This window comes from Ictidomys tridecemlineatus, chromosome 10 (assembly GCF_052094955.1).
Source record: "Ictidomys tridecemlineatus isolate mIctTri1 chromosome 10, mIctTri1.hap1, whole genome shotgun sequence".
Classification (NCBI taxonomy): domain Eukaryota; kingdom Metazoa; phylum Chordata; class Mammalia; order Rodentia; family Sciuridae; genus Ictidomys; species Ictidomys tridecemlineatus.
Window position 1 is genome coordinate 61,557,491 of NC_135486.1, and position 12,519 is coordinate 61,570,009.

Here is a 12,519-nt window from a genome sequence, read left to right on the forward strand (position 1 = left end):
CCAAGAGGCCAGCAGCCCTTTGAACTCCGCCCTCGCTGAGGGACTACTTAGCTCCCCACAATGAGCACCTCTGCTCTTCTTAGGACAGCAGAAGTTTGTAAATAGACTTCCAGAGCCATGTCACGGCACCGATGGCCAACCGTGGCACATGTCCTGTGGCAGGGTTAGAGCAGGGGTCACACTGCCTTGACAACATTGTCTTCATGTTCTGAGACCAGAGTCACTTTCTAAGGAACAGAATCCTGGTGTTGAGTGAAGCCATCAGGCCACAACACCAGCTCACCATAAAGCCTTTGTTAAGTGCTGCTGGGTCTCAGCCCCTCTGCAGGAGGAACTGAAATCAGCATGTGGCCATCGACAATGAGCTTGTTCTGGTCACTGTCACCACCATGTCATGCTCACTAGCTTCTCCTCTCCCCAGCACTCACCTCAGTGTGCTCCTGCTTTCTCATCTGCTGGGGGCATGGGGACAGAGAGACCCCAAGCAGAGCCATGGTGTCCTACACCTGTGGAAGTGCCATCGGGTTTGTGGAAGGTTTTCTATACAAGAAAAGGTGACAATAGTAATCTCACTAAACCTTTTGGCACCAGCCCCAACACACTCAAAACAGGTCACTTTTGCAGGGGGGAATCTTCAGGCTCTTCGGGTTGTGTTATAAGACTCGCTAGCACTAGGTGCCTGTGCATGAAGGGACCAGTTAATGATACCTGAGCCCATGAGGGCAGCCAGGATGCCTTTCAGGGACCAGACGGGAAAGGGTTGATTCTGGTTTGCTCCCTAATAGTAAGTGCCTCACATGGGCTTCTGTATCGCTTGATTGATAGTGGTTTGAAGAGTGTCATAAAACACTCTGACTTAACTGTGTGTGTGCGTGTGTGTATGTGTGTGTATAAGGATCCACGGGTGTGTAATGGTGAAGCTGGCATTTAAATGCTTGTCAGGCTGTTCAAAGGACAGAGGCCCCTCATCTCCATGCCCAGGTCTCACCTCCCAGGAGAGTGGACCTACCTCCAGGCTTACATTCATTTCGTTTCTCCATGAAGAAAAGAGCAGCCATGCATGTGCTCTCTAGGACAGAGGCAGCCTGAGAGGATGGACAGGCTGGGACACCAGTCCTGGGGCAGATTTCAGCTCCTCCATTTGCATAACCAGGTGACATCAGAACCATGAGCCCTCACACTCCGAACCTGAGTGTCCTCTGAGATGCCCGCTGCTGGTGTCTCACACAGAGCAGGTGGACATCTGTGGAACGAGTGGAGCAAGGGTTCCATCAACACGAGGTGCCCAGGAGCAGGTGTCAAGGCGAGATGCTAACCCTTGCTCTGCCCCCTCCTTCCTTTAGTGTCCTGTTTCCCAGTTCCTGAGGTCACCCTCATCTGGCAAACTATCTTCTCACCAATGGGGAACTGAGGTGCATGAGGACCTCTTTGCTGGTTGTGGAACATACCAAACACAAACCTTCAGTCACGGGGTGTTCTTCCTGGCTCCAGGTCTGAGTGGGGACTTGGTTGCCAGGGAGATGAAACCCTTTCCAGAACCTCTGATGGGTGGCTGTACCAGCAAGAACAGTGGGATGAGTTTTCCTTCCCTGTAGCAGAAGTGGCTTAGGAGCACCACGCTGGCACCCTATCCAGGGACAGGCCTGGTGTCTGCTGGGCAGCTCTCCTATTCTGCCTTGTCACCCTCTGGTCACTGTCACCATCACCATAAGCCTGTCTGCTGGAGGATGCACCAGGGGCTGCACTGATTCCACTGGCAGGTGTGAGTCCACGCCAGCTGCCTTCCAAGAGGCCTGGTGCACAGTGACAGACAAGAGAGGCAACAGTCACATGGAGAGACCTAGGAGGGGCTCAGGAATGAGGGGTTGGAAGGCAGGACTCCCACCTTCACACTCCCAAGAGGTCATGTCACAGCAGTCTCCACAGGAAGACTTCCCTGCCCTGAGGAGCCTTAGGGAGACACCACTTGCAAAAAAAAACGGCTGCCACAGGCCAATGTGCCTGGGGCTTTCTGAACATTTATGATTTTGGAAAAGTTATTTTCATGAGGAAAATTTAAACTTATCCACAGTCTGAGAGCCAATAGGTTATGGGAGACCCAGAGAAAATCATAAGCACAGAAATCCAAAATCAACACCCCCTCCTCTGGACACAGCTTCCCTACAGTACCCCTGCCAGGTCTGTTCTGCCAGCCTGGGCGAAGAGTCAGAAGAAGGGTGCTCTCATGGCTTGAAAGGACGCTGGTAATGCTCAGGACCAGGCACTGGTCATAATACAGTGCAGGATTGGGGTCTCCCCCTCCCCAAAGCAGCTGCCCCAGAACAGCTTCCACCACTAACCATTCCTGGAAGGGAGGAGTCCGGAGGAGACCTCAGGGGGAGGGGAAGAGTCAGCTTTGTGAACTGGAGTGACAAGCTCCAGGGTTGGAATGGAGGGAGACTGAGCTGGGGATGGAGAGGAGTATGCCTCTTGCAGGAACTGCAGGAACAGCAGCAGCCTGGAGACCACTTGGAAGAAGCCGTAAGGAGGAAGGTGGCTTCCTGCCTGGGGCTCTGCATCTCAGATGCATAGTGAAAATCATGGAAATACTGCTCAGTCCATAGCCTGGGATGCTTGGGCAGGGGTCCCAAGAGCTCAAGAATGAGCCATGTCCCCCAGCAGTTTCTTTCTACCGCTCTTGATTAAGGAGGGCCTATCTCTACTTGCTGGGAGCCACCTTCTGTCCTGTGCTCACTGGAACTCTGCGGTGGCTCCAGGGGCAGTCCAGAGAGCTGGGGAACTGAGTCCCCATCTGAGGCTGAGGCAAGCATTTCAGCCCACGGACTTTACAACCATACCAAAGCTTCATTACTGCAGAGATACTCTGGAATTGGGGGATCATTCAGCCAGATTGACGAGGCTCATCTTTCCATTGGGTGATGCCAAGGAAGGGAGTGAGCTTGGGATGAGAAAGCTTTGAGAACAGATCTTAAAGAATGTCAGCCCACATTCCCAGGAAAACAAGACTGCGCTCACAGCACCTTCATTAAAATAGGCTTAGCAGCCTGAATTAGCGGAGCTCTCTAACACAGCCGCAGGGGAGAAGTGAAACCAGGCACAGGTCACACCCTCAGACGTCTAGCAGGCTTTGCTGTCTTGTTCAGACTCCCTTGGATTTAATAACTGGGTTCCAGACACACACACAAGAGCAGACAAACAAGGCGTGATTGTTTGAACCTTTCCCTCCATTGATTATGAATAGTCTTCAAATCTCTGCTCAGTCTTTGATCTAGGATTCCTGTTTCTCCCCAAGTATCTTAGTTCTTCATTTGTAAAATGGGAAAAAAAAATTACTGGAGAGGATGCAGGGGAAAAAAGGAATGTAAACTAGTACAGCCACTGTGGAAATTAGGATGGAGGTTCTTCAGAAAGCTAAAAGTAGGACTACCACAGGATGCAGCTATCCCACTCCTTGGTATTTATACAAAAGAGCCACAGTCACCATACTACACTCATACAGGCAAACCCATGTCTACAGCAGCATAATTCCCAGCATCTAAGTTGTGGAACAGAGTAGGTGTCTATCAATGGATCAGTGGATAAAGAAAATAGGGTATCTATACACCATGGGGCTCATTCAGCCATAAAGAAGAATAAAATTATGACATTTGCAGAAAAATGGATAAATTGGAGGCCATAATTTTGAGCAAAATAAGACTCAGAGAGAAAAATATAAAAAAGCTAAAAGAAGAAACAATGATGACCAAAGGATCTCTATAAAATTTAAAGAGAGAACAGTAGGGTGGAAAAGGGGGTCAAAGAAAGCAAGGGAGGATGGGGGAAATGTTGGAGAATAAAATTAATTGAATTATATTTTTGTGCTTGCACAAATATGCCATAATAAAACCTACACTTCTTTATAATTAGAAGGTACCAATTTAAGAAAAGAAAAAAAACAATTTATTATTGTTTTACTTGCAATTGTAGTAGAGAAACTGTATAGCATATCTGGTATCTAGAGAGCATATTGATCTCTGAAAGTTTGATTAATTACAGATAATGGTTGGGAAAATGAAGATGAGCAGGTGCCAGGGGCTTTCAGGGAAGAAGGGATGAGGAGGCAGAGCACAGAAGGTTTTTGATCTCCAGGAGTATTCTGGATGATGCTATAAAGGGAAATACATGTCGTGGCACATTGGTCAAGAACACACATGCAGTCTGGCTACTTTGGGTACTAATGATTTAGTCACATTGATTTGTCAAATATGACAAATGTACCTCTCTGAGCCTGGCATGGTGGCACACCTCTGTAATCCTAGCTACATGGGAGGCTGAGGTAGGAGGATCACAAATTCAAGGCCAGCAGGGTTATTTAGTGAGATTCTGTCTCAAAATAAAAATAAAAAAAGATAGGATGTCAGTGGTACAGCACTTGCCCAGCAATGTACGAGACTCTGGGTTCCATCCCCAGTAATGTAAAAAAAGAAAAAGAAAGAAAGAATATACCAGACTAATCCAAGATGTTAATGATAGGAACATTGTGGAGGGGAGGACAGAGAGTACTGGGGTGGGGGCTTGGTACTCAGTCCTTACATACAATTACACCTTTCATGGACCCCCTGAAGACTGGATTTAATTCTGTCTCAATCTTTTCCGTAGACATAGGCATAGTCCCACACACTGAAATCAGTGCAGCTGCCATTTTTACTGATTCTAGCAGCATTTCCAAATAAAATACATAGAGGCCAGCAGCCATAACTTGGGGTCCTGGACTAATCCCTGTGTACCCCACCTTAACGCTTCTTATAGTCTCTGCAGAGCCTCCTTCCTCCATGCCTAGGAAAGGGATCTGGTCTTGGGGTTGATGTTTCTGAATGTCCTGCCCTCGCAGTGGAGGTAAGGAATAGGAATGTCATCGCTCCCTGTGCCCATAGGCCTCAGGTACAGAGTGGGACGGGATGGCTAAGCTTCTTCCAGTTTGTTCTTCACCAAGGAAATGGGTTCTGCCTGGCTGCTTGAATCTCAGCATGACTGCTTTACCTTTGTATTGACAGTTTTTAGCCCTTATTAACAAATTCACACCTAACTTTTCTACTCTGCCAAAGAAGAGCCTTTATTTGCTGAGGGCCATTGCCATGTAGGAATGACGCATCAAAATTTCCTTGCCAGCGTACCCCATGTTGCTTAGAGGAAGGACTCATGGAAATGGACTTGCCTTGGACATTCGCTGTGACATTGCATGTATGTTTGAGAAAGGTGACCCTGCTCAAGGACCAGCGTGGATCTGGGTTTAGGGAGGATCCTACTGGATTAGGGCGGATCCAGGTTTAGGGTGTATCCTGCAGGTTTTAGGGAGTATCCTGCTCCTTGGGTTTAGGGCATTCCCGGTTTGGGACAATCTGGGTTTAGGGCGGTTCCAGGTTTAAGGTTATTCCTGCTGGGAATAGGGCGTATCCTGCTGAGTTCCGGTTGAGTTCTCGTGGGATTCAGAAAGTATTTGGGATTCAAAGCCTGGTGGAGTACGTGAATTTTGCAGGCAGAACCTGAATTTCCCCAGAACGTTTGTAGAGGGCCGGTGTGAGTTCGGGAATAAAGAATTGCTGTTTGAATCTAACAAAGCTGTGAGTGGCTCGTGATCTTGTGCCCAGCCAGACTGCGGCATTTATTTAAGATCTTTATGAGGCCCTGCCGATATTCTCTGCATACAGGATCAACCCAGGAAAGGCAGTTTGTGTGTGTGCATCCCACTCCTTTGCTTTTGACTCTCCTTCCCACAGTGCTGAGGATAATAGTTTGCTATGGTCCCTTGTCACCATAGAAATGTAAATGTGGAGGGATCTGAGGGAACCAGAGGAGAGGTCAGGCAGCAGTACTTGGGAAGTACATGACTTGTCCTCTACAAGTAGTTCCTTTATGCATTTTTACATCAGTGAACTTTGCACATCAAAGACATAACTTGTCAAGAGCAGCCATGGACTCCTGTCTTTCTCTAAAGTTGCACTGCTTTGGGAATTCAACTATTTTATTGTTAACTGCTCTGGCTGCAGCCCTGAGGCCCATTTGCATAAAGCAGAACATGCAGGAGCACAGGCTTCCAAGGTCCTGAGAGCTAAGCCCTTTCTGAAGTGCTTCCAGGAGGTATGATTGGAGTGTATGCTGCAGGCCATCCAGCTGGGCATCCAGGACATCCCCTGCAGACATCTCCACCTGTCCCCAGGAGACATAGTCCCAGAAGCAGTGTCTGCACCTTTGTTCATGGGTCCCTGGCTGGGGCATAGCACTACCCAGCAAGTTTCTAGCCATTTCCCCAGGCTCTGGTGCTGTAAGTCACAGCCAGTTAGAGCTCTAAATTCTTCTCCAAAACAAACAAGAAACTTGGAAAAAATCTCTTAAAGTCATAGGTTTCTTCCCCCCAAGAAACCTCATCAAGGAATGGAAAGCTGATGATTTTTTGACCCTAAATTTCAATAACACAGGTTCACTGCTCCATCTCTGGAGAGGCCACCCAGACACAGGGCATCGCTGTGATTGGTTAGGGCTGAGCATAATCTCTGTCATGCGGAGATTTAAGCAGCCAAGCAGACCTTCTCTGGTTGGTCTGAAACTAGACTTGGGCCCCAAGCTCAGGGACACTGACAGTTACTGACTGGCCCTGAGGTTCTGGGACCAAGCCCTCTGCTACCCACTCACCTGTGCAGGTTGACGTTGGTCGCAGCAGCTGTTGAGCCACTGCCATGCTCCATAAAGCAGAGGGACCACTCCATCTGCGACACTGTGCTTGCTCTGTGATATTCTCAGAAGGAAAGCACCCTGTGCATGGCCTCTCAATAATGTCGGTGGGCAGACCATGAGCATGTGCAGGGCAGTTCCACCGGGTCAACCTGTCCACAGGAGTAGGCCTGACAGTCTGCCTCCCCAGCAGTGAGATAGCAAGCTGGGAGGCTGTTCTGCTTCTTAATTTCTGGCTTGTGTCATCTCCTTTCTATGTCACTTCAAGCAACCCAGGTTTTGATAATGAAGCCAAAGATTTTCCTTGGTGCTCAAGATTTAATATCTGACCATCTGGCTCATGAAAGAACAATCGGAAAGCAAATGATTTAACAAATCATTTACTAAGCGATTGGAGGATAATGGAAATGAACAAGTGATGGAATCCAACCCCCATCTTGGATCTCCTAGCCTCCAGGAAGTTCGCACACCTTGCTATCTGGGGGCCATGACCCTGGTGAGCTCCCTGGCCTCCCAGATGTCAGACTTCCCTAACGGGGAAGTTAACGGGGTCCCGATCACACTCCTTCTTGACTCTGTGGAGCAAGGACAGCTTTGTGCTTCTGTGTCCCAGCATTGCTCACTGATGCCTCCAGAGTGGGGTGTGTTTCCTGTTCACTGAGGGAACACATTAGGCAGTATTGATTTGCTATTAGAAGAAAGCTTGGTGACTTGGGAATATTGAAGAAAACAAGACGTTCCTGATGTCATCATTCCTTCTCTTTTGGTTTCCTTTGAGGATTAGACAAATGCTTCTAAAAATTTTGGTCTGCAATGCATGATTCATTCATTAAAAAAGTGGCCAAATGATATAATATTATCTCATCCTCATGAAAAATTGGATCTGGGCCGAGGAACAGGTGATGGTGTTAGATGCAGGTAAACAGAAGTCTTTCAAGTTCTAACTGAAACTCAGCAGAAAAGGCATATTGGCCACCACATGGCCTATCTTTAACTTAGTACAAATTAAATACAGAACAGGCCTAGATCTGCTTCTTCCTTAGCGTAGTGAGAACGCTCTTGGTTTTCAAGGTTGATTGACATGGCTCTGGTCATTGAGGAGACAATTAGATAGTCACTCTTTCTCTTAGTTTAGGAACATCATCAATTATAAGTAAGGAAATAGTACACTTGTGATAGGCTTCCCAGATTCTTTCCTGTATTTGTAGCTTTTAACATGACTTTGAATGTGCTAAACGTGCCTCGCACACAGGTGTGTTGAACAAAGTTCGAGGTGCAGGGGCTAGGGATGTGGCTCAAGCTGTAGCGTGCTCGTCTGGCATGCGTGTGACCCGGGTTTGATCCTCAGCACCACATACAAAGATGTTGTGTCCGCCGAAAACTGAAAAATAAATTAAAAAAAAAACACCTTAAGTCTTAATCTGTTCATTTCCCGATCAAACCTCTTCTATCACTCACCTTTGTTGGCTTGTGTAACCAATCAGCCCCTCAGTAGTTCTTTCTCCTTTTCTCTGAGTGTTCTCTACTTGCCTCTCTTTAAAAAAAAAAAAAGTTCGAGGTGCAACTCTGACCCCCAGACTCCCTCACTGACAAGCACAATCCTGGAATGGATTACACATGTGCAGAAAGCTGAGTCCCCTGGGAAGACCCCTGGAACATTGGTATCAGTCACACCTGCCCCAAGACCTTCAGCAGGTACATGGGGAGTAAATTGCAATGAAAAGTCAGAAATGTAGGTGCTAATTTCACTGTTAAATGGAAACATGTGTTTTTATCCTACCAGAGGGCCCATGATGGCTGTCACAATCTGGAAGCTTGGTGAACTCTGTGACCCAGGTCTCTTTTGACTAATACATGTTAGTCTGCCTCACAAGCCAGTCTGTAAACTGGTAGAAAGGGAGGTAAGAGCCCAGAACGATATGGGGTCCCTGGTTTGGGAGCCTGATTGGATGGCGATAGTATTGTGGCATTGTGATGACATAAGATGGGATGAGGGGGGCGGGTAATGAGCTGGCACAGCCTCCTGGAGAGAAAGTTGGTTGATTCTTACAAACTTGAATATTCCTCACACATGGATCAGTAGCCGTGTACCTTGCTGTTCACCAGGGGGCTGAGGACCCTGTGCACAGATGTTTCCCTCATAACTGCACAGACTGGAAACAACCCAGGTTTCCTCCAGGGGGCCAGTGGATAAGCAAACTGTGGTCCATTGGACAACAGAGGCTGCTCTGTGAGAAGAGCCAGGGAGGCAGCACAAGACCTGGAGGAGGCGTACGCATGGTACTGAGTGATGGCAGTCGTCTGGACAGGCTGGGGCCGTGGGATACCAAGGGTGCAGCATCCAGTGAAGGTGAAGCAGGGGGCACAGAGGGCTCGGCATTCCCAGAGGATGGGAAGGAGGGACACAGGCAGTCTTAGGGCTGTAAGCCACCAAGGAGGTCTCATGTCAGTACACGTTTTTGCAAACCCTAAGGACGAATGCCATCAACGCTGGACACCAAGATAACTGGGAACTCTGGGTGATAGTGGTGTGCACTCACCATGACAAACATGTCTCTCTGGTGCTAGCTGTCAGTGCTGGGAGAAGCTGTGCCCATGTGAGGACAGAGCTTGAATAGAGAATCTCCCTACCTTCTGCTCACTTTTACTATGAATCTAAACTTTCTCTAAAAAAACAAAATTCATCAAAAATGATAAGGAGCAAAGACAGGAGGATTATCAGTTTGAAACTAGCCTGGGAAACTCAGCAAGATCCTGTCTCAAAACAACAAATTAAAAAGTGCTGGGAATTTAGCTCAGTGGCAGAGCACCCTTGGGTTCAATCCCCAGTACCAAAATATATGTAGATGTATACAGCTCTAGGTGGATGGATATAGATCTAGGTGGATGGATACAGATCTAAGTGGATGGATATAGCTCTAGGTTGATGGATATAGATCTAGGTGGATGGATATAGATATAGATGGATGGATATAGCTCTAGATGGATGGATATAGATCTAGGTGGATGGAAATAGTTCTAGATGGATGGATATAGCTCTAGGTGGATGGATCTAGATCTAGGTGGATGGATATAGATCTAGGAAAATGGATACAGATCTAGATGGATGGATATAGCTCTAGAAAGATGGATCTAGATCCAGGTGGATGGATATAGATCTAGGATGATGAATATAGATCTAGGTGGATGGATATAGCTCTAGAAGGATGGATATAGCTCTAGGTGAATGGATATAGATCTAGGTGCATGGCTATAGATCTAGGTGGATGGATATAGATCTAGGTGAATGGATATAGATCTAGATGGATGGATATAGATCCAGGTGGGTGGATATAGATCTAAGTGGATGGATATAGATTTAGATATAGAATTTGGGGGAGCTATTGGGATTTAAAGAATTGGGGAGTGTTTACAGGTTGAATGCCATAGAGAGAAAACCAGTCTGAAGAGCCAGGTATTGCTGGTGATTGGAGTGTTGGTTACCATGGCAACACCAGTTTCAGCAGAGCTATGGGACAGAACGTAGCACCATTGCACCCACCACTGCACACTCCCTGTATGTTGTAGCACCTCCCACCCCTTCTGAAGTGTGCATTTCTCCACAGCAGTCACCGTCTTCTAGCCTGGTAGACTTCCCACTGTGTGTGTGCTGCCTGCCTGTCCGCAAGACCTAGCAGATGCCCTCAGGGAGCGCCTAGAGAGCTGGCTCTGCATCTCCTGGTAACAAGCAGCCAGGCCTGTGGCTACCAGGTGGAGGGGACACTCCTGAATTCAACTTTCTAGGAGGCAAAGAACCTAGGGTCTTAGAGCACAGAGCAGTTGGTGGCTTCCAGTCCTCACCTGAGTGACTGTCACCTGACGCTGGCGTGTGGTACCTGAACCACACAGGCTCACTCTACCCTGCAAGGCTGCTCCCGATTCCACCTGTCAAGAGACCGCCCAGGCTGGCTGTCTCTACTGGAGCACAGTCCATGGCACCCCAGCTGTCACCTGCCCCAGATGCTTCTCTGTAAAATGGAGGGACAGGTGTCCTGTGACCTTCCTGCCTGAGTTCTAGAAAGTACCAAAGGTAGCCTAAGCCACTATATGAGGGAACAGCTGTTGAGGTGGGGCAGAGGCCACTGCCCCAGGGCTTGGTAGAAGACATCTGTTAGCAATGAGGGCAGGTCATAAGAGGCCAGTAACGGGAGGTAGGTCGCCCTGTCCGTGTCCACAGACACTCTGGATTTGCACAGTGACTGGTTTCCATAAGTGCTGGAGCACATTGCATGACCTGGAAGCCATTTCTACATGTCCTGAGAGGCTGCTCATGAAGTGTGGTGGCTGCTGTGCTGGGGGTCTCTGAAGCCCCAGAGTAGGAAGGTGGCAGCTAGGTTTACTGCTTTGTCCCAAAACAGTTGGAGCCCTAGGACACGTCAGAGCAGCAGACTCCCCACGGAAGAGGAAGCTGAGAGGGCAAGTCATGGGGAGGGGTGAACTTGCCCAGCCTGTTCCTGGGCAGAGCTGGTGCTGGGAATCTGAGTTCACCATCACAGAAGGGAAGGTGTCCACTGGGTCTTAATCACAAGATGAAACCACCTGAGCCAGCCTAGTGGTCACCTGAAGCTGCTGCAAGACACACAGCTGGCAGGCCAGCCCCATGACCACAGCAGGGCGGTTTTTTCAGAATAGCTCCTGGCCTGGGGGCTATTCAGTAAATGTTTGCTGGCTGCCTGAATACTTCAATTGAGGAACAAATGAGGGTTGGGGACGTAAAGTTACAGAGACAGACAGCTTCTGCACCAGAAGAGCAGCAAACCTGCTTTTGAAGTCAGCTCTGCCCTTGGTGTTGGCACTGGGCAGGAAAAGAGCCACATGTGTGTGCGGATCAGCCGGGTTCCAAGGCGGCCACTCCTTCCACACCTGGTCCTCAGGACCTTACCTTGCAGAACTGAGCTGGGGCCCTCACTCCGGGCAGGGCATGCCTGCTCTTCCTTATTACCTGGCCAGCAGGGAACTGCTCTGTTTTGTGGCATCTCGTCCCCACGGTGCACGTGTTCTCCTGTCTACTTGCCTAAGTGCTGGGCTGACAGGCAGTTGGTTCACCAGGCACAGCATCTCAGGAGGAGTCCCACTGGTGCCCTGATCCATGCCACATTTACTTTTAACTATTTAAAATACTGCCGCTGAATGTAGCCTTAGTTCTCATTTAAATATATTCTTAATATATAATGCTTATTTAATAAAATAATACTTAAATAACTGCATTTTAGTTATAATGTTAATTTAAATATCATTTAACGCACATTATACTATCAGAAAATGTATTTGTTTCTCATTTTTCTTGGTTCTACTTTGTTTTCACAGGCCATCCAGGGGGAGGCTTCATGTCTTCAGCCTGCTTCAAAACATCCCATGACATGCAGGGAACATTTTACTCTGCCTCCCTCTAAGGACAGATGCCAAGGTCAGCACCTGTTCTCTGTGGCATCAGAGCAGTGCAGCTAGGAATGTCTTGGCATCTTTCTCCTGGGAGCTGTGGGCCAGGGGAGTCTGAGGTGTACTGCAGGACAGAGCTACTGGACAGAGCAGGATGCGAGCCCGACCTCCTGATTTACAGGAAGGTCTCGTCCATTTACATCTTCTCCAGCTGCCCAGGAGGAGTCTCGAATCTTCTAATTGTCTCTAGAACTTGATATCCTCTAGATATCAAGGTATATAATATTCCTGTGTTGTTGCTTTAATTCTTACATCTCTAATTCCTGGTGCATATGAGCTTGTCTTTAAATACTCGTTAGCTATTCATTTCTATGAATGGCTAATTCACATTCT

At 48.0% G+C, this 12,519-nt stretch overlaps 1 long non-coding RNA gene across 1 annotated transcript in view; it reads left to right on the forward strand.

Moving 5' to 3' along the window:
- The window catches only part of LOC144367295 (uncharacterized), a 490,767-nt gene that overhangs the window by 149,930 nt on the left and 328,318 nt on the right, over positions 1 to 12,519 (forward strand). The gene's annotated exons all lie outside the window — the stretch shown is intronic.